Genomic DNA, 27,872 nt, shown 5'->3' with positions numbered 1-27,872 from the left:
ACAGATCCGGCATCAGCCTAACTGATAGATATATTTATTTTTCGTTCTCACAATTTCGACTTTTTACTCATAACTATAACTCGTAATTTTGACTCAAGTCAAAACTCATAAGTTTCAGGTTTAATGCTGAACTAGTAATTTCAGCTTTGATGTCAAAATATTGACTTTAAATCCACAATTCCGATAACAGCGTTAAAATTTAATCTTCAACTTTAGAGTCAAAATCAATTTTTAACTTTCAGTTTCGATTTTAAACTCAACATTTCGGTTTTGGCGACAAAATCGGGATTTTCATTCTCAATTTCAATATTGATATTTTGACTTCAAGCTCGTAATCTGTCGAGTATTTGGGTCGAAATTTCATCTTTAAACTTGTATTTTCGACTTCATACTCAATATTTCGACTTTCAACTCTTAATTCAAATTTCTAGTTTAAACACAATTATGTCATCAAAATCCAATTTTTTTTCTACTTCTGACTAATTGGCCAAGGTATTGACTCAAATATTCCACACTCAAACGAGGAGCAAAAATTTGATCAGTGAGGTAGTAAAGCAACTGATTTGTTTTAAATAAGATCACATGGAGCCCAAAATAAGCATAAAATGATGACGTAGCCTGATTCAACAAAATGTTATTTCCATCAAATGAAGAGAAAAATTTGAGAACAGTAAAAAATTAGCCTGAAACTATGCTGATATTATTTCTTGAAAATAATTGCAAAAATCCAAAGTCGTCTGCTAGCTTAAAAGATGTGTTTCTAATGGAGTTCTCATGTAAGTTTCAGTATAGTCGGCAACAAAACATAATTCCGTGACAGTTTCACGTTACTCGTGTTCTAGCGAAAATAGTATCATTAGTTCAAAATTGGAAGTAGGTACACTTTAAAAAATATTGTTGATGCTTTAAAACTGGGATCAGGCTACAATTCGATATAATATTTCATCAGTCTTGAAAATTATTAGTGTGAACATAATCTTAATTTCATTGAAAATATCATATTGTCAAATGAAATGAAAACGTTTTATGACTATTTGATTTGAAATGATCAATCAATTCCAATTGGAAACTTTCTGAATTATCGTTAACAAAAATACTCATTACATTATCATTTAGATAAATATTTCGCAATGATATTTTTGTTGTTGTTCGTCAAAAATAATAATTATGATATACGAATACTAAAATCGCATGACTTCTTCAATTGGTATGCATGTTTGATAACAATTGATATTGAATATCTTGCATTTGTTGTTTTGAAGTTTCTATTTTCACACGACAAGGACAAATGTTGCATAACATAACAGAAAGCAGAACCGTTCTTAATCTTGATCTGGGGCTGAAGCCCTAGGCTAGACCCTATAAAGCTGTAATATGTTCAATGTTTTTAGAGATATGCCAAATTGACATTTAAAGGATTGATGATAAAATTAGCAGGTGGAAACTCGACAGAAATTATATCAGACATTTTCGATTGTTGCAATTTGTGCATATAATTTTTTTATGTTGATTCGTTTACAAGTGAAAGTATTACAAACTGAAATTTTCATAGAAATTTGAACTTTTTCCACAATGTAATGATATTCATTTTGAAATATATAAATTTACCAACCAAAATAAATATTTTAATAAGTAGGGTCTGTACAGGTGAACTTGCCGTAATATCAATAATAATACTTGAAAGTCTTCGCACCGTGCTGTGTTTACAATCTTCAACAAAAACGTCAATTCGGTATATCATTGAAAGGATACTATATTTTTTTTAACTGAAATTTCCTTTCCTTTCTACCGATCTCATTCAAGATTTCTCAAACAATACTTTCGGACCAGACTAGTACCACTGAATAAGATGTATTTCTGATCGAAACATCGCTACTCATCATTTAGAATATTAAAATACCAATGCAGTGTATCCGAGTTCTATTTTCAGATAGTTCACTGTCATTGAGATGGTTAAAATAGTCATGAATTCGCTTCATCCTTATATTTCTCGTTTAAGACAGAGATTTAGGTTTAGGAACACTCTTTGCAATTGTTTCTGATGAATAATTTATCAGTGAATCATCACTTTGTAGATATTGTAACCTTTCGTGTTTTCGAATTGTTTTGTTACTTTTTTCAGATTCCACCATTCCTGAAAAAACTATTTTGTCAAAATGACCATTTTTTTAATAATCACAAAACAATCAGAGATAAAGAATTTTTTCACTGAAATACCGAGATGAAGAAAATTTTTCACATTTTTAATTTTTCTGCGAAAATGGGTATTTTTTTCAAAACTTCATTCGTTTCAGACTCATCTGAAAATCAGTTTTTTCACTACCGAGGTTTGAACTCAATGATGAAAGTTAAATCTGTTCTGTTTTTGGTTCAGGCACAATATTTCATCATAAATAGGGCGGACACTTTTGAAACACATTATGGGGGTAGTAGGTTCCTTTGAAAATTTTATATTACCTATAACTCTTTTCATTCAAAAGTAATCAGTAATCTATGAAGAGAAGAGTTGAAATTGTTACTTTTCCCTGGGACGCAGATGAAAACCCAACGTAACTGGCAGGCGACAGTACAAAGTCATAATGAACGTATTTTTTTGTATAAAATCTTTCGTAATTATATTTTAATAGTATTGAACTGAATTGTCTCTCGCCATTTCTCTCGGCTATATATTTTTTCATTGTGAAATTTTTATTTTTTTCACATTAAACGAATTAATGGATATCTCAGTAACTACAGATAAGTCTACTAATACTTCACTCATGAAAAAATTTGACTCCAGTGAGAAAGTCATAGTTTTCGAGTTGTTTTTAAAAAGAAAAAAAATGATAAACTTACTTAATAAATATTCTACAGCAGTAATATTTTTGGTATGTTTTAACTACAACTTCTGATATTCTGATATTTATATCTGTCCTGAACTGTAAAGAGTATAGCGGTAACAAACTAAGAAATACAATCTGCCCCTGTCTGTTTCAAGACTATAATACCATGTAAGATACCATGGAAGTATTTCCTTTCAGAAGACCAAAAATATTTTCAACTCTATATCTTCTTTTTCAGTATCACAACAAATTTTGAATCTCGGCGGCAAGACATTCACGGAACCAAAGTCGTCAATTCACCGTTCCGTGTTCCGTCAGAGCACGGAATCCTTAAAGGGATTCGAATATGTGTTCGAATATAATTAATGCGTTCGAATATATCCTTGTATAGTTGTTTGTCAGTGAATGAGAACTAAACGAATGACGAGGTATTAAAATATCCCAAAACTTTCAAGGAAGTATTCATTTCAGGTTTAAATAGTCGTCGACCTCAAAACAGAATAAATGCAAAATGAAACCGTAACGCCGTATAGGATGAAACTGCAGTAACGTTAGTTACAAATAAAAGAGGTAAAAAACATAAAGAGTTTCATGATTTCCTACCACGTAGTGACGGCTACATCCACCAATTTATTAACGATTCAATATCCATCTCTTTCAGGAATAAACGATGATACGAGCCAGTGAATAGCATATCATTTGGGACCCGTCAGCACCCGCCACAGTTGAAACACGACTCCTGCAACAGTTCAAACTGGTCTTTTTCCTCAGTTGAAACTGAGCTCCCGTCAAAATTGAAACCCGTCATCCTTCACAGTCGAAACTTGGCTCCTGAGACAGTTGAAACTTAGATCACATCACAGTTTAAACTCGGCTCTGGTCACCGATCTACCACATTTTGGGGAGAATTACTGGAATATTTAATTACAGAATTATTACTATGTGTTAAAACAACGATAAAAATAAAATAAAATACAACAATAAAAATTAATTGGCGCTCCGGGGCGACTTCATTGATTCCAGTGGCGCATTTGCTTTTTCAGCTGCAGGAAAACCCGGAAAAACCTGCAGCACCACATCATCTGAGAATTATTCCTGACATTTATTTTGTTGTATATCATTTCACAATGATTTTGATTTCATTTAATTCAATGACTTCAATCTCGATTTTCTGACTTTAGACTTTGAATAACATGGGATCATTATCGATTATGAAAGTAATCATGATTTTTTGTGGGTTTTGTAAAATTACGTCCGAGTTCAGACAAAATAACTTTATGAAAAGTAAAGCTTCAGTCTCATACAAGTAAAAGAAGAGAATCAACATAGATGTACTTCTGTTGAATGTATGTAGTTCAATTATGAACTATTCAAAATTTATAAAGTATATAGTCATGTGAACCCATTTACATTGATCTGGTATCAAAATAGATTAAGAAAAAAATTAAAATGAGCTATTTTATATTACATGCATATGACCTATTGGACCTCCTTTGCCATCTATCTGTGAAGGCGTGAACTATATAACCTCGACATGAAAACATTCCATAGGCACAAAAATTTCTACATTTCCATTGGCTCTTCATTCCGGTAAGTTCTGCTAGTCAACTCTAGGTGGCGTCCGCGTAAACTTTTCTATCAACGAATCTTATTTTAAAATTCAATAACATTGTCAACTTGATATCTATCTGTTTCAGAAATGAACGATAATACGAGCCGTTAAATAGCATATCATTTTGTAAACGAACCAATTAGAATACTCGATAGGAATACTCGGTTTCTACAATGACTCTTCTGTACTAAAAAAATTCAAGGGTTAGGAGAGGGAGTTGCGTCACAGTATAGTTTCATAATGATACCAATGCTTTGAGTAATGTAATCGGATGTAATTCACGGAAAGAAAAAAATTGATTTGGCACCTTTTTGCCAAACATTTTTTCGTGGCATTAGCCAGGGGAGTAGTTGTTTTCTGCTAGGTGTCAATCCATCAACCAACAGTGTAGGTAATTTGAGACTGGCCTGAATGAATTGTTCTTTCAGATAATTAAATTTACAGCCAGTCTCCAAGTATACCCACTCACTTTATGTAAAATATGCTGTGTTCTCTTTCATAATTATGTTTGAGTGTTGTTTAAACAATTTTTTTTCAAATACCCAAACACCAGTTGGGAATAATTTTCAATTCCTCCTATGTAAGTTGTCATTCAAAGTTAGGTTCAAAAACAGCTTTTCTTGTTGAACATTGCCTATTCATCATCTTTCAGTTCTTGTCATGATTGTTTTTGTGTTTTTGATATAATGAATGAATACATTTTTTTCACTGGAGGGTAAGCTGGTCGCGTCCTGTCTCAAACTCCGACACATTCGAGAAGGCGCACCAGCATTATTACCCACTTCCCATATCGTTAGGTAAGTGATCTTTGGTCCGAAAATAATTATTATTATCATTTAATATTCTGAATGCAGCTCAAAGCCCCAAAACGAGGAAGAAAAATAATATATGAAAAATATTCCGTACAGAGAAGCATGTTTTTAGCGGTTGTCACTCGTCCAGATATATCATTCTCAGTGAGCAGAGTTAGCAGAAGGTTTGGAAAATCCAGGAAAGCAGCACTGGGAAGCAGTCAAACGTATTTTCAGATACCTAAAGGGTACTAAAAGTTATGGAATTCTATACAATGGTGGGAGCAACGAATATTTAAAAGCGTATTCAGATGCAGATTTTGCAGGAGACATTGATACTAGATATTCAACAACTGGCTATGTTACTTTATTATCAGGTTGTCCAGTTACATGGACATCTCAACGACAAAAGTGTTGCAACATCCACGACAGAATCTGAATATATTGCAGCTTGGGATGCCGCACAAGAAATAATATGGTTGAGAAGGTTGCTTAAAGAAATTGATGTTGACGTTTCGAATCCAACGGAACTTTTTGTTGATAATAGAAGTGCTATAAACTTGATGAGCTATGATGATCATCACAAACGAAAAAAAATATCACTGTTGTTTACACCCAATCAGAAAACCAGTTGGCAGATATTTTAACCAAACCCTTACCACGAGAAAAATTTTCAAGAAATCGACAAGGTCTGTGGGTAACGTCTTCGAAGTGAACAAACAGTGGGAGTGTTGAAGTAATCCATGTTCACTTCATTTCGATTGATCTTGTTTTTATGATTCCTTGGAAATCTTTGTTGATTGAATGAGTTTTAATGTCATTGTTAATACATAAAAATGTATCGTTTGTATATTCATGATTAAAATCTGGTTCAGTAGAGTTTACAGTTCGATTTCCTACAAATTACAACAGGTAATACTGCTAGACAATTCTATCTCTAACCCTCATTCCTTCTACAGCAAATTGTCCTCTCCATTTCTCCATGAAAGCTATTTTCAATACATTCCTTTCCCGAATATTCTGAGGGAATACTATACATTCTGCCTGCACCCATCACTTCAACTATTCGAATTGATACTTCACGTATTGCTCGATGAACTGCAGTTCGACTCAAACTGCAAAAAAGTTTCCTCACCAACACCCCTTTATAGCTATGTCGCCAGCTTACAGTAGGTCGAGAGAATGAATTCATCTACATAGGCATAAAACCATATATCCTACACTAATATTCTTCCCTTTTGGGCAGGTTTGAAGAACATAAATCTTTGTTGAGATAATAGATCAAGCATCAAAAATCTAGTCTCTGATAAGTTATTTGTCCCTATCTTAATAACTGAGCTTATATGTGTGTGTCTCCCTCAAGGTGGCTTGCAGAACAAGAATGGTTTTAGAGTTACAAACTTAGGTCTGCAGTGCTCTGTCCGTACAACAATTGTGATCGGTACAACAGCGGTTGACTACTAACTACTGCTACTACTGTATTAGGCATTCATGCAAGGATGTCTAGTCTTATAGCAATACTAACACGAGGAAGCGGTATTCAGATGAAAGAAAGCCTAAAATGAAACAATTCATATTAGATGGAAACGGTTCACTGGAAGTGATGTCCGGGACGATACGTCTGGAGTCTGGACAGAATGATCAAGCTCATTCTCTGAATATATGAGTTGTCTCGTTGATAAATATCAACTCGCCTGTAGTGTCGTGTGGCCTATAGGTTTACTTTTGTCCCAAGAAGCCAAAATTCAAATCAGTAAGATTCTGTTCTCCATAAGCAATCGAATCCAACAAGTGAGTTGAATGTTTTACCAGCATCCAAATGCCAAGAATAAAAATTTCCTATTCTTATAAAAGATGATCATACTTGATTAATCCGAAAAATCGAGAAGTTTAGACATAAACTCGAAAATTAGCAAATGGCTACCAAAGTATCACAACAAATTTTGAATTTCGGCGGCAAGACATTCACGGAACCAAAGTCGTCAATTCACCGTTCCGTGTTCCGTCGGAGCACGGAATCCTTAAAGGGATTCGAATATGTGTTCGAATATAATTAATGCGTTCGAATATATCCTTGTATAGTTGTTTGCAAAAACGGGAAATTAACTGTAAACGGTAACCGATCGAATCAAACTCGAATCCAGTTAAAATATTCATAATTCCTTTCCCTAACATCTACACCTTTCTCAGTTGATTCCAAATTTGTTAACAAATCCCTTGATTTATCTGTCAGTTTATAAATTTTATTCAACCGTTATTATAGGACTCCCCCTATAATACTGGCAGGGCAGGGAGCCTTGAGCTCCTGAGGCCACAAAGTTTCAAATGTGAGAAGATTTCACTTTTCTAATTGTAAACAATACCAAAATGTTCATAAGATATAAATTATATTACACCTATAGCACAAATATTTCAATTCTAAGGGGACTTTAATGAACCCAGGCACCCCTAGGAAAAAAGGAGGATGTCTCTTCGATACTTGAGACGTCGCTGTTTTGAAGTTATACTTTACCTTTGATATAGCTATATCGCCAGCTTACAGTAGGTTGAGAGAATAAATTCATCTACATAGGCATAAAAGCATATATCCTACACTAATATTCTTCCCCTTTTGGGCAGGTTTGAAGAACATAAACCAACCGTCAACATCAAAGACTATGCCCCAGAGAGATGATGTGGAACCACCACATAAGAGACACAAAATGGACTTCCACAATGAATGTTATTCTGAATGCAGCTCAAAGCCCCCAAAACGAGGAAGAAAAATAATATATGAAAAATATTCCGTACAGAGAAGCATGTTTTTAGCGGTTGTCACTCGTCCAGATATATCATTCTCAGTGAGCAGAGTTAGCAGAAGGTTTGGAAAATCCAGGAAAGCAGCACTGGGAAGCAGTCAAACGTATTTTCAGATACCTAAAGGGTACTAAAAGTTATGGAATTCTATACAATGGTGGGAGCAACGAATATTTAAAAGCGTATTCAGATGCAGATTTTGCAGGAGACATTGATACTAGATATTCAACAACTGGCTATGTTACTTTATTATCAGGTTGTCCAGTTACATGGACATCTCAACGACAAAAGTGTTGCAACATCCACGACAGAATCTGAATATATTGCAGCTTGGGATGCCGCACAAGAAATAATATGGTTGAGAAGGTTGCTTACAGAAATTGATGTTGACGTTTCGAATCCAACGGAACTTTTTGTTGATAATAGAAGTGCTATAAACTTGATGAGCTATGATGATCATCACAAACGAAAAAAATATCACTGTTGTTTACACCCAATCAGAAAACCAGTTGGCAGATATTTTAACCAAACCCTTACCACGAGAAAAATTTTCAAGAAATCGACAAGGTCTGTGGGTAACGTCTTCGAAGTGAACAAACAGTGGGAGTGTTGAAGTAATCCATGTTCACTTCATTTCGATTGATCTTGTTTTTATGATTCCTTGGAAATCTTTGTTGATTGAATGAGTTTTAATGTCATTGTTAATACATAAAATGTATCGTTTGTATATTCATGATTAAAATCTGGTTCAGTAGAGTTTACAGTTCGATTTCCTACAAATTACAACAGGTAATACTGCTGGACAATTCTATCTCTAACCCTCATTCCTTCTACAGCAAATTGTCCTCTCCATTTCTCCATGAAAGCCATTTTCAATACATTCCTTTCCCGAATATTCTGAGGGAATACTATACATTCTGCCTGCACCCATCACTTCAACTATTCGAATTGATACTTCACGTATTGCTCGATGAACTGCAGTTCGACTCAAACTGCAAAAAAGTTTCCTCACCAACACCCCTTTATAGCTATGTCGCCAGCTTACAGTAGGTCGAGAGAATGAATTCATCTACATAGGCATAAAAGCATATATCCTACACTAATATTCTTCCCCTTTTGGGCAGGTTTGAAGAACATAAATCTTTGTTGAGATAATAGATCAAGCATCAAAAATCTAGTCTCTGATAAGTTATTTGTCCCTATCTTAATAACTAAGCTTATATGTGTGTGTCTCCCTCAAGGTGGCTTGCAGAACAAGAATGGTTTTAGAGTTACAAACTTAGGTCTGCAGTGCTCTGTCCGTACAACAATTGTGATCGGTACAACAGCGGTTAACTACTAACTACTGCTACTACTGTATTAGGCATTCATGCAAGGATGTCTAGTCTTATAGCAATACTAACACGAGGAAGCGGTATTCAGATGAAAGAAAGCCTAAAATGAAACAATTCATATTAGATGGAAACGGTTCACTGGAAGTGATGTCCGGGACGATACGTCTGGAGTCTGGACAGAATGATCAAGCTCATTCTCTGAAAATATGAGTTGTCTCGTTGATAAATATCAACTCGCCTGTAGTGTCGTGTGGCCTATAGGTTTACTTTTGTCCCAAGAAGCCAAAATTCAAATCAGTAAGATTCTGTTCTCCATAAGCAATCGAATCCAACAAGTGAGTTGAATGTTTTACCAGCATCCAAATGCCAAGAATAAAAATTTCCTATTCTTATAAAAGATGATCATACTTGGTTAATCCGAAAAATCGAGAAGTTTAGACATAAACTCGAAAATTAGCAAATGGCTACCAAAAGTATCACAACAAATTTTGAATCTCGGCGGCAAGACATTCACGGAACCAAAGTCGTCAATTCACCGTTCCGTGTTCCGTCAGAGCACGGAATCCTTAAAGGGATTCGAATATGTGTTCGAATATAATTAATGCGTTCGAATATATCCTTGTATAGTTGTTTGTCAGTGAATGAGAACTAAACGAATGACGAGGTATTAAAATATCCCAAAACTTTCAAGGAAGTATTCATTTCAGGTTTAAATAGTCGTCGACCTCAAAACAGAATAAATGACAAAATGAAACCGTAACGCCGTATAGGATGAAACTGCAGTAACGTAAGTTAAAAATAAAAGAGGTAAAAACATAAAGAGTTTCATGATTTCCTACCACGTAGTGACGGCTACATCCACCAATTTATTAACGATTCAATATCCATCTCTTTCAGGAATAAACGATGATACGAGCCAGTGAATAGCATATCATTTGGGACCCGTCAGCACCCGCCACAGTTGAAACACGACTCCTGCAACAGTTCAAACTGGTCTTTTTCCTCAGTTGAAACTGAGCTCCCGTCAAAATTGAAACCCGTCATCCTTCACAGTCGAAACTTGGCTCCTGAGACAGTTGAAACTTAGATCACATCACAGTTTAAACTCGGCTCTGGTCACCGATCTACCACATTTTGGGGAGAATTACTGGAATATTTAATTACAGAATTATTACTATGTGTTAAAACAACGATAAAAATAAAATAAATACAACAATAAAAATTAATTGGCGCTCCGGGGCGACTTCATTGATTCCAGTGGCGCATTTGCTTTTTCAGCTGCAGGAAAACCCGGAAAAACCTGCAGCACCACATCATCTGAGAATTATTCCTGACATTTATTTTGTTGTATATCATTTCACAATGGTTTTGATTTCATTTAATTCAATGACTTCAATCTCGATTTTCTGACTTTAGACTTTGAATAACATGGGATCATTATCGATTATGAAAGTAATCATGATTTTTTGTGGGTTTTGTAAAATTACGTCCGAGTTCAGACAAAATAACTTTATGAAAAGTAAAGCTTCAGTCTCATACAAGTAAAAGAAGAGAATCAACATAGATGTACTTCTGTTGAATGTATGTAGTTCAATTATGAACTATTCAAAATTTATAAAGTATATAGTCATGTGAACTCATTTACATTGATCTGGTATCAAAATAGATTAAGAAAAAAATTAAAATGAGCTATTTTATATTACATGCATATGACCTATTGGACCTCCTTTGCCATCTATCTGTGAAGGCGTGAACTATATAACCTCGACATGAAAACATTCCATAGGCACAAAAATTTCTACATTTCCATTGGCTCTTCATTCCGGTAAGTTCTGCTAGTCAACTCTAGGTGGCGTCCGCGTAAACTTTTCTATCAACGAATCTTATTTTAAAATTCAATAACATTGTCAACTTGATATCTATCTGTTTCAGAAATGAACGATAATACGAGCCGTTAAATAGCATATCATTTTGTAAACGAACCAATTAGAATACTCGATAGGAATACTCGGTTTCTACAATGACTCTTCTGTACTAAAAAAATTCAAGGGTTAGGAGAGGGAGTTGCGTCACAGTATAGTTTCATAATGATACCCAATGCTTTGAGTAATGTAATCGGATGTAATTCACGGAAAGAAAAAAATTGATTTGGCACCTTTTTTGCCATCTGTTTGTGAGGGTACGAACTATGTAACCCCGACAATGAAACATTCCATAGCCAGAAAAATTTCTACATTTCTATTGGATCCGTATTCCAATAAGTTCAGCTAGTGAACACTAGGTGGCGTCCGCGTGAACTTCACTTTCAACAAAATAAAATTTAGACTAGATAGAGAGAGATCATAGCTCCCAGGGTAGGCCGCCAGCTTTTTAACAGTGAAGAAGGGCGTGGATAAGATGGAGGGTAGAGCGCCACCCGCTTGATCAACCCCGGAGCTTATATAGCATACAAAACAAAAACGGGAAATTGACTCTAAACGGTAACCGATCGAATCAAACTCGAATCCAGTTAAGATATTCATAATTCCTTTCCCTAACGTCTACACCTTTCTCAGTTGATTCCAAATTTGTTAACAAATCCCTTGATTTATCTGTCAGTTTATAAATTTTATTCAACCGTTATTATAGGACTCCCCCTATAATACTGGCAGGGCAGGGAGCCTTGAGCTCCTGAGGCCACAAAGTTTCAAATGTGAGAAGATTTCACTTTTCTAATTGTAAACAATACCAAAATGTTCATAAGATATAAATTATATTACACCTATAGCACAAATGTTTCAATTCTAAGGGGACTTTAATGAACCCAGGCTCCCCAAGGAAAAAAGGAGGATGTCTCTTCGATACTTGAGACGTCGCTGTTTTGAAGTTATACTTTACCTTAGATATAGCCATATCGCCAGCTTACAGTAGGTTGAGAGAATGAATTCATCTACATAGGCATAAAAGCATATATCCTACACTAATATTCTTCCCCTTTTGGGCAGGTTTGAAGAACATAAACCAACCGTCAACATCAAAGACTATGCCCCAGAGAGATGATGTGGAACCACCACATAAGAGACACAAAATGGACTTCCACAATGAATGTTATTCTGAATGCAGCTCAAAGCCCCCAAAACGAGGAAGAAAAATAATATATGAAAAATATTCCGTACAGAGAAGCATGTTTTTAGCGGTTGTCACTCGTCCAGATATATCATTCTCAGTGAGCAGAGTTAGCAGATATTTGGAAAATCCAGGAAAGCAGCACTGGAAAGCAGTCAAACGTATTTTCAGATACCTAAAGGGTACTAAAAGTTATGGAATTCTATACAATGGTGGGAGCAACGAATATTTAAAAGCGTATTCAGATGCAGATTTTGCAGGAGACATTGATACTAGATATTCAACAACTGGCTATGTTACTTTATTATCAGGTTGTCCAGTTACATGGACATCCTCAACGACAAAAGTGTTGCAACATCCACGACAGAATCTGAATATATTGCAGCTTGGGATGCCGCACGAGAAATAATATGGTTGAGAAGGTTGCTTAAAGAAATTGATGTTGACGTTTCAAATCCAACGGAACTTTTTGTTGATAATAGAAGTGCTATAAACTTGATGAGCTATAATGATCATCACAAACGAAAAAAATATCACTGTTGTTTACACCCAATCAGAAAACCAGTTGGCAGATATTTTAACCAAACCCTTACCACGAGAAAAATTTTCAACAAATCGACAAGGTCTGTGGGTAACGTCTTCGAAGTGAACAAAGAGTGGGAGTGTTGAAGTAATCCATGTTCACTTCATTTCGATTGATCTTGTTTTTATGATTCCTTGGAAATCGTTGTTGATTGAATGAGTTTTAATGTCATTGTTAATACATATAAAATGTATCGTTTGTATATTCATGATTAAAACCTGGTTCAGTAGAGTTTACAGTTCGATTTCCTACAAATTACAACAGGTAATACTGCTAGACAATTCTATCTCTAACCCTCATTCCTTCTACAGCAAATTGTCCTCTCCATTTCTCCATGAGAGCCATTTTCAATACATTCCTTTCCCGAATATTCTGAGGGAATACTATACATTCTGCACCCATCACTTCAACTATTCGAATTGATACTTCATGTATTGCTCGATGAACTGCAGTTCGACTCAGACTGCAAAAAAGTTTCCTCACCAACACCCCTTCATAGCTATATCGCCAGCTTACAGTAGGTCGAGAGAATGAATTCATCTACATAGGCATAAAAGCATATATCCTACACTAATATTCTTCCCCTTTTGGGCAGGTTTGAAGAACATAAATCTTTGTTGAGATAATAGATCAAGCATCAAAAATCTAGTCTCTGATAAGTTATTTGTCCCTATCTTAATAACTAAGCTTATATGTGTGTGTCTCCCTCAAGGTGGCTTGCAGAACAAGAATGGTTTTAGAGTTACAAACTTAGGTCTGCAGTGCTCTGTCCGTACAACAATTGTGATCGGTACAACAGCGGTTAACTACTAACTACTGCTACTACTGTATTAGGCATTCATGCAAGGATGTCTAGTCTTATAGCAATACTAACACGAGGAAGCGGTATTCAGATGAAAGAAAGCCTAAAATGAAACAATTCATATTAGATGGAAACGGTTCACTGGAAGTGATGTCCGGGACGATACGTCTGGAGTCTGGACAGAATGATCAAGCTCATTCTCTGAATATATGAGTTGTCTCGTTGATAAATATCAACTCGCCTGTAGTGTCGTGTGGCCTATAGGTTTACTTTTGTCCCAAGAAGCCAAAATTCAAATCAGTAAGATTCTGTTCTCCATAAGCAATGGAATCCAACAAGTGAGTTGAATGTTTTACCAGCATCCAAATGCCAAGAATAAAAATTTCCTATTCTTATAAAAGATGATCATACTTGATTAATCCGAAAAATCGAGAAGTTTAGACATAAACTCGAAAATTAGCAAATGGCTACCAAAAGTATCACAACAAATTTTGAATTTCGGCGGCAAGACATTCACGGAACCAAAGTCGTCAATTCACCGTTCCGTGTTCCGTCGGAGCACGGAATCCTTAAAGGGATTCGAATATGTGTTCGAATATAATTAATGCGTTCGAATATATCCTTGTATAGTTGTTTGCAAAAACGGGAAATTAACTGTAAACGGTAACCGATCGAATCAAACTCGAATCCAGTTAAAATATTCATAATTCCTTTCCCTAACATCTACACCTTTCTCAGTTGATTCCAAATTTGTTAACAAATCCCTTGATTTATCTGTCAGTTTATAAATTTTATTCAACCGTTATTATAGGACTCCCCCTATAATACTGGCAGGGCAGGGAGCCTTGAGCTCCTGAGGCCACAAAGTTTCAAATGTGAGAAGATTTCACTTTTCTAATTGTAAACAATACCAAAATGTTCATAAGATATAAATTATATTACACCTATAGCACAAATATTTCAATTCTAAGGGGACTTTAATGAACCCAGGCACCCCTAGGAAAAAAGGAGGATGTCTCTTCGATACTTGAGACGTCGCTGTTTTGAAGTTATACTTTACCTTTGATATAGCTATATCGCCAGCTTACAGTAGGTTGAGAGAATAAATTCATCTACATAGGCATAAAAGCATATATCCTACACTAATATTCTTCCCCTTTTGGGCAGGTTTGAAGAACATAAACCAACCGTCAACATCAAAGACTATGCCCCAGAGAGATGATGTGGAACCACCACATAAGAGACACAAAATGGACTTCCACAATGAATGTTATTCTGAATGCAGCTCAAAGCCCCCAAAACGAGGAAGAAAAATAATATATGAAAAATATTCCGTACAGAGAAGCATGTTTTTAGCGGTTGTCACTCGTCCAGATATATCATTCTCAGTGAGCAGAGTTAGCAGAAGGTTTGGAAAATCCAGGAAAGCAGCACTGGGAAGCAGTCAAACGTATTTTCAGATACCTAAAGGGTACTAAAAGTTATGGAATTCTATACAATGGTGGGAGCAACGAATATTTAAAAGCGTATTCAGATGCAGATTTTGCAGGAGACATTGATACTAGATATTCAACAACTGGCTATGTTACTTTATTATCAGGTTGTCCAGTTACATGGACATCTCAACGACAAAAGTGTTGCAACATCCACGACAGAATCTGAATATATTGCAGCTTGGGATGCCGCACAAGAAATAATATGGTTGAGAAGGTTGCTTACAGAAATTGATGTTGACGTTTCGAATCCAACGGAACTTTTTGTTGATAATAGAAGTGCTATAAACTTGATGAGCTATGATGATCATCACAAACGAAAAAAATATCACTGTTGTTTACACCCAATCAGAAAACCAGTTGGCAGATATTTTAACCAAACCCTTACCACGAGAAAAATTTTCAAGAAATCGACAAGGTCTGTGGGTAACGTCTTCGAAGTGAACAAACAGTGGGAGTGTTGAAGTAATCCATGTTCACTTCATTTCGATTGATCTTGTTTTTATGATTCCTTGGAATCTTTGTTGATTGAATGAGTTTTAATGTCATTGTTAATATATAAAATGTATCGTTTGTATATTCATGATTAAAATCTGGTTCAGTAGAGTTTACAGTTCGATTTCCTACAAATTACAACAGGTAATACTGCTGGACAATTCTATCTCTAACCCTCATTCCTTCTACAGCAAATTGTCCTCTCCATTTCTCCATGAAAGCCATTTTCAATACATTCCTTTCCCGAATATTCTGAGGGAATACTATACATTCTGCCTGCACCCATCACTTCAACTATTCGAATTGATACTTCACGTATTGCTCGATGAACTGCAGTTCGACTCAAACTGCAAAAAAGTTTCCTCACCAACACCCCTTTATAGCTATGTCGCCAGCTTACAGTAGGTCGAGAGAATGAATTCATCTACATAGGCATAAAACCATATATCCTACACTAATATTCTTCCCCTTTTGGGCAGGTTTGAAGAACATAAATATTTGTTGAGATAATAGATCAAGCATCAAAAATCTAGTCTCTGATAAGTTATTTGTCCCTATCTTAATAACTGAGCTTATATGTGTGTGTCTCCCTCAAGGTGGCTTGCAGAACAAGAATGGTTTTAGAGTTACAAACTTAGGTCTGCAGTGCTCTGTCCGTACAACAATTGTGATCGGTACAACAGCGGTTAACTACTAACTACTGCTACTACTGTATTAGGCATTCATGCAAGGATGTCTAGTCTTATAGCAATACTAACACGAGGAAGCGGTATTCAGATGAAAGAAAGCCTAAAATGAAACAATTCATATTAGATGGAAACGGTTCACTGGAAGTGATGTCCGGGACGATACGTCTGGAGTCTGGACAGAATGATCAAGCTCATTCTCTGAAAATATGAGTTGTCTCGTTGATAAATATCAACTCGCCTGTAGTGTCGTGTGGCCTATAGGTTTACTTTTGTCCCAAGAAGCCAAAATTCAAATCAGTAAGATTCTGTTCTCCATAAGCAATCGAATCCAACAAGTGAGTTGAATGTTTTACCAGCATCCAAATGCCAAGAATAAAAATTTCCTATTCTTATAAAAGATGATCATACTTGGTTAATCCGAAAAATCGAGAAGTTTAGACATAAACTCGAAAATTAGCAAATGGCTACCAAAAGTATCACAACAAATTTTGAATCTCGGCGGCAAGACATTCACGGAACCAAAGTCGTCAATTCACCGTTCCGTGTTCCGTCAGAGCACGGAATCCTTAAAGGGATTCGAATATGTGTTCGAATATAATTAATGCGTTCGAATATATCCTTGTATAGTTGTTTGTCAGTGAATGAGAACTAAACGAATGACGAGGTATTAAAATATCCCAAAACTTTCAAGGAAGTATTCATTTCAGGTTTAAATAGTCGTCGACCTCAAAACAGAATAAATGACAAAATGAAACCGTAACGCCGTATAGGATGAAACTGCAGTAACGTAAGTTAAAAATAAAAGAGGTAAAAACATAAAGAGTTTCATGATTTCCTACCACGTAGTGACGGCTACATCCACCAATTTATTAACGATTCAATATCCATCTCTTTCAGGAATAAACGATGATACGAGCCAGTGAATAGCATATCATTTGGGACCCGTCAGCACCCGCCACAGTTGAAACACGACTCCTGCAACAGTTCAAACTGGTCTTTTTCCTCAGTTGAAACTGAGCTCCCGTCAAAATTGAAACCCGTCATCCTTCACAGTCGAAACTTGGCTCCTGAGACAGTTGAAACTTAGATCACATCACAGTTTAAACTCGGCTCTGGTCACCGATCTACCACATTTTGGGGAGAATTACTGGAATATTTAATTACAGAATTATTACTATGTGTTAAAACAACGATAAAAATAAAATAAATACAACAATAAAAATTAATTGGCGCTCCGGGGCGACTTCATTGATTCCAGTGGCGCATTTGCTTTTTCAGCTGCAGGAAAACCCGGAAAAACCTGCAGCACCACATCATCTGAGAATTATTCCTGACATTTATTTTGTTGTATATCATTTCACAATGGTTTTGATTTCATTTAATTCAATGACTTCAATCTCGATTTTCTGACTTTAGACTTTGAATAACATGGGATCATTATCGATTATGAAAGTAATCATGATTTTTTGTGGGTTTTGTAAAATTACGTCCGAGTTCAGACAAAATAACTTTATGAAAAGTAAAGCTTCAGTCTCATACAAGTAAAAGAAGAGAATCAACATAGATGTACTTCTGTTGAATGTATGTAGTTCAATTATGAACTATTCAAAATTTATAAAGTATATAGTCATGTGAACTCATTTACATTGATCTGGTATCAAAATAGATTAAGAAAAAAATTAAAATGAGCTATTTTATATTACATGCATATGACCTATTGGACCTCCTTTGCCATCTATCTGTGAAGGCGTGAACTATATAACCTCGACATGAAAACATTCCATAGGCACAAAAATTTCTACATTTCCATTGGCTCTTCATTCCGGTAAGTTCTGCTAGTCAACTCTAGGTGGCGTCCGCGTAAACTTTTCTATCAACGAATCTTATTTTAAAATTCAATAACATTGTCAACTTGATATCTATCTGTTTCAGAAATGAACGATAATACGAGCCGTTAAATAGCATATCATTTTGTAAACGAACCAATTAGAATACTCGATAGGAATACTCGGTTTCTACAATGACTCTTCTGTACTAAAAAAATTCAAGGGTTAGGAGAGGGAGTTGCGTCACAGTATAGTTTCATAATGATACCCAATGCTTTGAGTAATGTAATCGGATGTAATTCACGGAAAGAAAAAAATTGATTTGGCACCTTTTTTGCCATCTGTTTGTGAGGGTACGAACTATGTAACCCCGACAATGAAACATTCCATAGCCAGAAAAATTTCTACATTTCTATTGGATCCGTATTCCAATAAGTTCAGCTAGTGAACACTAGGTGGCGTCCGCGTGAACTTCACTTTCAACAAAATAAAATTTAGACTAGATAGAGAGAGATCATAGCTCCCAGGGTAGGCCGCCAGCTTTTTAACAGTGAAGAAGGGCGTGGATAAGATGGAGGGTAGAGCGCCACCCGCTTGATCAACCCCGGAGCTTATATAGCATACAAAACAAAAACGGGAAATTGACTCTAAACGGTAACCGATCGAATCAAACTCGAATCCAGTTAAGATATTCATAATTCCTTTCCCTAACGTCTACACCTTTCTCAGTTGATTCCAAATTTGTTAACAAATCCCTTGATTTATCTGTCAGTTTATAAATTTTATTCAACCGTTATTATAGGACTCCCCCTATAATACTGGCAGGGCAGGGAGCCTTGAGCTCCTGAGGCCACAAAGTTTCAAATGTGAGAAGATTTCACTTTTCTAATTGTAAACAATACCAAAATGTTCATAAGATATAAATTATATTACACCTGTAGCACAAATGTTTCAATTCTAAGGGGACTTTAATGAACCCAGGCTCCCCAAGGAAAAAAGGAGGATGTCTCTTCGATACTTGAGACGTCGCTGTTTTGAAGTTATACTTTACCTTAGATATAGCCATATCGCCAGCTTACAGTAGGTTGAGAGAATGAATTCATCTACATAGGCATAAAAGCATATATCCTACACTAATATTCTTCCCCTTTTGGGCAGGTTTGAAGAACATAAACCAACCGTCAACATCAAAGACTATGCCCCAGAGAGATGATGTGGAACCACCACATAAGAGACACAAAATGGACTTCCACAATGAATGTTATTCTGAATGCAGCTCAAAGCCCCCAAAACGAGGAAGAAAAATAATATATGAAAAATATTCCGTACAGAGAAGCATGTTTTTAGCGGTTGTCACTCGTCCAGATATATCATTCTCAGTGAGCAGAGTTAGCAGATATTTGGAAAATCCAGGAAAGCAGCACTGGAAAGCAGTCAAACGTATTTTCAGATACCTAAAGGGTACTAAAAGTTATGGAATTCTATACAATGGTGGGAGCAACGAATATTTAAAAGCGTATTCAGATGCAGATTTTGCAGGAGACATTGATACTAGATATTCAACAACTGGCTATGTTACTTTATTATCAGGTTGTCCAGTTACATGGACATCCTCAACGACAAAAGTGTTGCAACATCCACGACAGAATCTGAATATATTGCAGCTTGGGATGCCGCACGAGAAATAATATGGTTGAGAAGGTTGCTTAAAGAAATTGATGTTGACGTTTCAAATCCAACGGAACTTTTTGTTGATAATAGAAGTGCTATAAACTTGATGAGCTATAATGATCATCACAAACGAAAAAAATATCACTGTTGTTTACACCCAATCAGAAAACCAGTTGGCAGATATTTTAACCAAACCCTTACCACGAGAAAAATTTTCAACAAATCGACAAGGTCTGTGGGTAACGTCTTCGAAGTGAACAAAGAGTGGGAGTGTTGAAGTAATCCATGTTCACTTCATTTCGATTGATCTTGTTTTTATGATTCCTTGGAAATCGTTGTTGATTGAATGAGTTTTAATGTCATTGTTAATACATATAAAATGTATCGTTTGTATATTCATGATTAAAACCTGGTTCAGTAGAGTTTACAGTTCGATTTCCTACAAATTACAACAGGTAATACTGCTAGACAATTCTATCTCTAACCCTCATTCCTTCTACAGCAAATTGTCCTCTCCATTTCTCCATGAGAGCCATTTTCAATACATTCCTTTCCCGAATATTCTGAGGGAATACTATACATTCTGCACCCATCACTTCAACTATTCGAATTGATACTTCATGTATTGCTCGATGAACTGCAGTTCGACTCAGACTGCAAAAAAGTTTCCTCACCAACACCCCTTCATAGCTATATCGCCAGCTTACAGTAGGTCGAGAGAATGAATTCATCTACATAGGCATAAAAGCATATATCCTACACTAATATTCTTCCCCTTTTGGGCAGGTTTGAAGAACATAAATCTTTGTTGAGATAATAGATCAAGCATCAAAAATCTAGTCTCTGATAAGTTATTTGTCCCTATCTTAATAACTAAGCTTATATGTGTGTGTCTCCCTCAAGGTGGCTTGCAGAACAAGAATGGTTTTAGAGTTACAAACTTAGGTCTGCAGTGCTCTGTCCGTACAACAATTGTGATCGGTACAACAGCGGTTAACTACTAACTACTGCTACTACTGTATTAGGCATTCATGCAAGGATGTCTAGTCTTATAGCAATACTAACACGAGGAAGCGGTATTCAGATGAAAGAAAGCCTAAAATGAAACAATTCATATTAGATGGAAACGGTTCACTGGAAGTGATGTCCGGGACGATACGTCTGGAGTCTGGACAGAATGATCAAGCTCATTCTCTGAATATATGAGTTGTCTCGTTGATAAATATCAACTCGCCTGTAGTGTCGTGTGGCCTATAGGTTTACTTTTGTCCCAAGAAGCCAAAATTCAAATCAGTAAGATTCTGTTCTCCATAAGCAATGGAATCCAACAAGTGAGTTGAATGTTTTACCAGCATCCAAATGCCAAGAATAAAAATTTCCTATTCTTATAAAAGATGATCATACTTGATTAATCCGAAAAATCGAGAAGTTTAGACATAAACTCGAAAATTAGCAAATGGCTACCAAAAGTATCACAACAAATTTTGAATTTCGGCGGCAAGACATTCACGGAACCAAAGTCGTCAATTCACCGTTCCGTGTTCCGTCGGAGCACGGAATCCTTAAAGGGATTCGAATATGTGTTCGAATATAATTAATGCGTTCGAATATATCCTTGTATAGTTGTTTGCAAAAACGGGAAATTAACTGTAAACGGTAACCGATCGAATCAAACTCGAATCCAGTTAAAATATTCATAATTCCTTTCCCTAACATCTACACCTTTCTCAGTTGATTCCAAATTTGTTAACAAATCCCTTGATTTATCTGTCAGTTTATAAATTTTATTCAACCGTTATTATAGGACTCCCCCTATAATACTGGCAGGGCAGGGAGCCTTGAGCTCCTGAGGCCACAAAGTTTCAAATGTGAGAAGATTTCACTTTTCTAATTGTAAACAATACCAAAATGTTCATAAGATATAAATTATATTACACCTATAGCACAAATATTTCAATTCTAAGGGGACTTTAATGAACCCAGGCACCCCTAGGAAAAAAGGAGGATGTCTCTTCGATACTTGAGACGTCGCTGTTTTGAAGTTATACTTTACCTTTGATATAGCTATATCGCCAGCTTACAGTAGGTTGAGAGAATAAATTCATCTACATAGGCATAAAAGCATATATCCTACACTAATATTCTTCCCCTTTTGGGCAGGTTTGAAGAACATAAACCAACCGTCAACATCAAAGACTATGCCCCAGAGAGATGATGTGGAACCACCACATAAGAGACACAAAATGGACTTCCACAATGAATGTTATTCTGAATGCAGCTCAAAGCCCCCAAAACGAGGAAGAAAAATAATATATGAAAAATATTCCGTACAGAGAAGCATGTTTTTAGCGGTTGTCACTCGTCCAGATATATCATTCTCAGTGAGCAGAGTTAGCAGAAGGTTTGGAAAATCCAGGAAAGCAGCACTGGGAAGCAGTCAAACGTATTTTCAGATACCTAAAGGGTACTAAAAGTTATGGAATTCTATACAATGGTGGGAGCAACGAATATTTAAAAGCGTATTCAGATGCAGATTTTGCAGGAGACATTGATACTAGATATTCAACAACTGGCTATGTTACTTTATTATCAGGTTGTCCAGTTACATGGACATCTCAACGACAAAAGTGTTGCAACATCCACGACAGAATCTGAATATATTGCAGCTTGGGATGCCGCACAAGAAATAATATGGTTGAGAAGGTTGCTTACAGAAATTGATGTTGACGTTTCGAATCCAACGGAACTTTTTGTTGATAATAGAAGTGCTATAAACTTGATGAGCTATGATGATCATCACAAACGAAAAAAATATCACTGTTGTTTACACCCAATCAGAAAACCAGTTGGCAGATATTTTAACCAAACCCTTACCACGAGAAAAATTTTCAAGAAATCGACAAGGTCTGTGGGTAACGTCTTCGAAGTGAACAAACAGTGGGAGTGTTGAAGTAATCCATGTTCACTTCATTTCGATTGATCTTGTTTTTATGATTCCTTGGAATCTTTGTTGATTGAATGAGTTTTAATGTCATTGTTAATATATAAAATGTATCGTTTGTATATTCATGATTAAAATCTGGTTCAGTAGAGTTTACAGTTCGATTTCCTACAAATTACAACAGGTAATACTGCTGGACAATTCTATCTCTAACCCTCATTCCTTCTACAGCAAATTGTCCTCTCCATTTCTCCATGAAAGCCATTTTCAATACATTCCTTTCCCGAATATTCTGAGGGAATACTATACATTCTGCCTGCACCCATCACTTCAACTATTCGAATTGATACTTCACGTATTGCTCGATGAACTGCAGTTCGACTCAAACTGCAAAAAAGTTTCCTCACCAACACCCCTTTATAGCTATGTCGCCAGCTTACAGTAGGTCGAGAGAATGAATTCATCTACATAGGCATAAAACCATATATCCTACACTAATATTCTTCCCCTTTTGGGCAGGTTTGAAGAACATAAATATTTGTTGAGATAATAGATCAAGCATCAAAAATCTAGTCTCTGATAAGTTATTTGTCCCTATCTTAATAACTGAGCTTATATGTGTGTGTCTCCCTCAAGGTGGCTTGCAGAACAAGAATGGTTTTAGAGTTACAAACTTAGGTCTGCAGTGCTCTGTCCGTACAACAATTGTGATCGGTACAACAGCGGTTAACTACTAACTACTGCTACTACTGTATTAGGCATTCATGCAAGGATGTCTAGTCTTATAGCAATACTAACACGAGGAAGCGGTATTCAGATGAAAGAAAGCCTAAAATGAAACAATTCATATTAGATGGAAACGGTTCACTGGAAGTGATGTCCGGGACGATACGTCTGGAGTCTGGACAGAATGATCAAGCTCATTCTCTGAAAATATGAGTTGTCTCGTTGATAAATATCAACTCGCCTGTAGTGTCGTGTGGCCTATAGGTTTACTTTTGTCCCAAGAAGCCAAAATTCAAATCAGTAAGATTCTGTTCTCCATAAGCAATCGAATCCAACAAGTGAGTTGAATGTTTTACCAGCATCCAAATGCCAAGAATAAAAATTTCCTATTCTTATAAAAGATGATCATACTTGGTTAATCCGAAAAATCGAGAAGTTTAGACATAAACTCGAAAATTAGCAAATGGCTACCAAAAGTATCACAACAAATTTTGAATCTCGGCGGCAAGACATTCACGGAACCAAAGTCGTCAATTCACCGTTCCGTGTTCCGTCAGAGCACGGAATCCTTAAAGGGATTCGAATATGTGTTCGAATATAATTAATGCGTTCGAATATATCCTTGTATAGTTGTTTGTCAGTGAATGAGAACTAAACGAATGACGAGGTATTAAAATATCCCAAAACTTTCAAGGAAGTATTCATTTCAGGTTTAAATAGTCGTCGACCTCAAAACAGAATAAATGACAAAATGAAACCGTAACGCCGTATAGGATGAAACTGCAGTAACGTAAGTTAAAAATAAAAGAGGTAAAAACATAAAGAGTTTCATGATTTCCTACCACGTAGTGACGGCTACATCCACCAATTTATTAACGATTCAATATCCATCTCTTTCAGGAATAAACGATGATACGAGCCAGTGAATAGCATATCATTTGGGACCCGTCAGCACCCGCCACAGTTGAAACACGACTCCTGCAACAGTTCAAACTGGTCTTTTTCCTCAGTTGAAACTGAGCTCCCGTCAAAATTGAAACCCGTCATCCTTCACAGTCGAAACTTGGCTCCTGAGACAGTTGAAACTTAGATCACATCACAGTTTAAACTCGGCTCTGGTCACCGATCTACCACATTTTGGGGAGAATTACTGGAATATTTAATTACAGAATTATTACTATGTGTTAAAACAACGATAAAAATAAAATAAATACAACAATAAAAATTAATTGGCGCTCCGGGGCGACTTCATTGATTCCAGTGGCGCATTTGCTTTTTCAGCTGCAGGAAAACCCGGAAAAACCTGCAGCACCACATCATCTGAGAATTATTCCTGACATTTATTTTGTTGTATATCATTTCACAATGGTTTTGATTTCATTTAATTCAATGACTTCAATCTCGATTTTCTGACTTTAGACTTTGAATAACATGGGATCATTATCGATTATGAAAGTAATCATGATTTTTTGTGGGTTTTGTAAAATTACGTCCGAGTTCAGACAAAATAACTTTATGAAAAGTAAAGCTTCAGTCTCATACAAGTAAAAGAAGAGAATCAACATAGATGTACTTCTGTTGAATGTATGTAGTTCAATTATGAACTATTCAAAATTTATAAAGTATATAGTCATGTGAACTCATTTACATTGATCTGGTATCAAAATAGATTAAGAAAAAAATTAAAATGAGCTATTTTATATTACATGCATATGACCTATTGGACCTCCTTTGCCATCTATCTGTGAAGGCGTGAACTATATAACCTCGACATGAAAACATTCCATAGGCACAAAAATTTCTACATTTCCATTGGCTCTTCATTCCGGTAAGTTCTGCTAGTCAACTCTAGGTGGCGTCCGCGTAAACTTTTCTATCAACGAATCTTATTTTAAAATTCAATAACATTGTCAACTTGATATCTATCTGTTTCAGAAATGAACGATAATACGAGCCGTTAAATAGCATATCATTTTGTAAACGAACCAATTAGAATACTCGATAGGAATACTCGGTTTCTACAATGACTCTTCTGTACTAAAAAAATTCAAGGGTTAGGAGAGGGAGTTGCGTCACAGTATAGTTTCATAATGATACCCAATGCTTTGAGTAATGTAATCGGATGTAATTCACGGAAAGAAAAAAATTGATTTGGCACCTTTTTTGCCATCTGTTTGTGAGGGTACGAACTATGTAACCCCGACAATGAAACATTCCATAGCCAGAAAAATTTCTACATTTCTATTGGATCCGTATTCCAATAAGTTCAGCTAGTGAACACTAGGTGGCGTCCGCGTGAACTTCACTTTCAACAAAATAAAATTTAGACTAGATAGAGAGAGATCATAGCTCCCAGGGTAGGCCGCCAGCTTTTTAACAGTGAAGAAGGGCGTGGATAAGATGGAGGGTAGAGCGCCACCCGCTTGATCAACCCCGGAGCTTATATAGCATACAAAACAAAAACGGGAAATTGACTCTAAACGGTAACCGATCGAATCAAACTCGAATCCAGTTAAGATATTCATAATTCCTTTCCCTAACGTCTACACCTTTCTCAGTTGATTCCAAATTTGTTAACAAATCCCTTGATTTATCTGTCAGTTTATAAATTTTATTCAACCGTTATTATAGGACTCCCCCTATAATACTGGCAGGGCAGGGAGCCTTGAGCTCCTGAGGCCACAAAGTTTCAAATGTGAGAAGATTTCACTTTTCTAATTGTAAACAATACCAAAATGTTCATAAGATATAAATTATATTACACCTATAGCACAAATGTTTCAATTCTAAGGGGACTTTAATGAACCCAGGCTCCCCAAGGAAAAAAGGAGGATGTCTCTTCGATACTTGAGACGTCGCTGTTTTGAAGTTATACTTTACCTTAGATATAGCCATATCGCCAGCTTACAGTAGGTTGAGAGAATGAATTCATCTACATAGGCATAAAAGCATATATCCTACACTAATATTCTTCCCCTTTTGGGCAGGTTTGAAGAACATAAACCAACCGTCAACATCAAAGACTATGCCCCAGAGAGATGATGTGGAACCACCACATAAGAGACACAAAATGGACTTCCACAATGAATGTTATTCTGAATGCAGCTCAAAGCCCCCAAAACGAGGAAGAAAAATAATATATGAAAAATATTCCGTACAGAGAAGCATGTTTTTAGCGGTTGTCACTCGTCCAGATATATCATTCTCAGTGAGCAGAGTTAGCAGATATTTGGAAAATCCAGGAAAGCAGCACTGGAAAGCAGTCAAACGTATTTTCAGATACCTAAAGGGTACTAAAAGTTATGGAATTCTATACAATGGTGGGAGCAACGAATATTTAAAAGCGTATTCAGATGCAGATTTTGCAGGAGACATTGATACTAGATATTCAACAACTGGCTATGTTACTTTATTATCAGGTTGTCCAGTTACATGGACATCTCAACGACAAAAGTGTTGCAACATCCACGACAGAATCTGAATATATTGCAGCTTGGGATGCCGCACGAGAAATAATATGGTTGAGAAGGTTGCTTAAAGAAATTGATGTTGACGTTTCAAATCCAACGGAACTTTTTGTTGATAATAGAAGTGCTATAAACTTGATGAGCTATAATGATCATCACAAACGAAAAAAATATCACTGTTGTTTACACCCAATCAGAAAACCAGTTGGCAGATATTTTAACCAAACCCTTACCACGAGAAAAATTTTCAACAAATCGACAAGGTCTGTGGGTAACGTCTTCGAAGTGAACAAAGAGTGGGAGTGTTGAAGTAATCCATGTTCACTTCATTTCGATTGATCTTGTTTTTATGATTCCTTGGAAATCGTTGTTGATTGAATGAGTTTTAATGTCATTGTTAATACATATAAAATGTATCGTTTGTATATTCATGATTAAAACCTGGTTCAGTAGAGTTTACAGTTCGATTTCCTACAAATTACAACAGGTAATACTGCTAGACAATTCTATCTCTAACCCTCATTCCTTCTACAGCAAATTGTCCTCTCCATTTCTCCATGAGAGCCATTTTCAATACATTCCTTTCCCGAATATTCTGAGGGAATACTATACATTCTGCACCCATCACTTCAACTATTCGAATTGATACTTCATGTATTGCTCGATGAACTGCAGTTCGACTCAGACTGCAAAAAAGTTTCCTCACCAACACCCCTTCA

General features: G+C 36.1%; 4 long non-coding RNA genes across 4 annotated transcripts; all 4 read left to right on the top strand.

The window, feature by feature from the left end:
• Positions 1-7,599: 7,599 nt before the first annotated feature.
• On the top strand, positions 7,600-8,777 carry LOC141484562 (uncharacterized). Its single transcript, XR_012466687.1, has 2 exons — positions 7,600-7,766; positions 7,845-8,777. It is a non-coding gene; the product is annotated as an uncharacterized lncRNA (long non-coding RNA).
• A 3,289-nt stretch (positions 8,778-12,066) lies between these two features.
• LOC141484567 (uncharacterized) lies at positions 12,067-13,274 on the top strand. Its single transcript, XR_012466692.1, has 2 exons — positions 12,067-12,261; positions 12,340-13,274. It is a non-coding gene; the product is annotated as an uncharacterized lncRNA (long non-coding RNA).
• A 6,021-nt stretch (positions 13,275-19,295) lies between these two features.
• Positions 19,296-20,441, top strand: LOC141484566 (uncharacterized). The gene is made up of 2 exons (XR_012466691.1): positions 19,296-19,428; positions 19,507-20,441. It is a non-coding gene; the product is annotated as an uncharacterized lncRNA (long non-coding RNA).
• Positions 20,442-26,400: 5,959 nt separating this feature from the next.
• Positions 26,401-27,607, top strand: LOC141484565 (uncharacterized). Its single transcript, XR_012466690.1, has 2 exons — positions 26,401-26,595; positions 26,674-27,607. It is a non-coding gene; the product is annotated as an uncharacterized lncRNA (long non-coding RNA).
• Positions 27,608-27,872: the final 265 nt, after the last annotated feature.

This window comes from Leptinotarsa decemlineata, unplaced genomic scaffold (genome assembly GCF_025532065.1).
Source record: "Leptinotarsa decemlineata unplaced genomic scaffold, Ldec_3_MD MMD2_tig00006892_RagTag, whole genome shotgun sequence".
Classification (NCBI taxonomy): Eukaryota; Metazoa; Arthropoda; class Insecta; order Coleoptera; family Chrysomelidae; genus Leptinotarsa; species Leptinotarsa decemlineata.
This window is presented reverse-complemented; position numbering and strand designations above follow the sequence as displayed.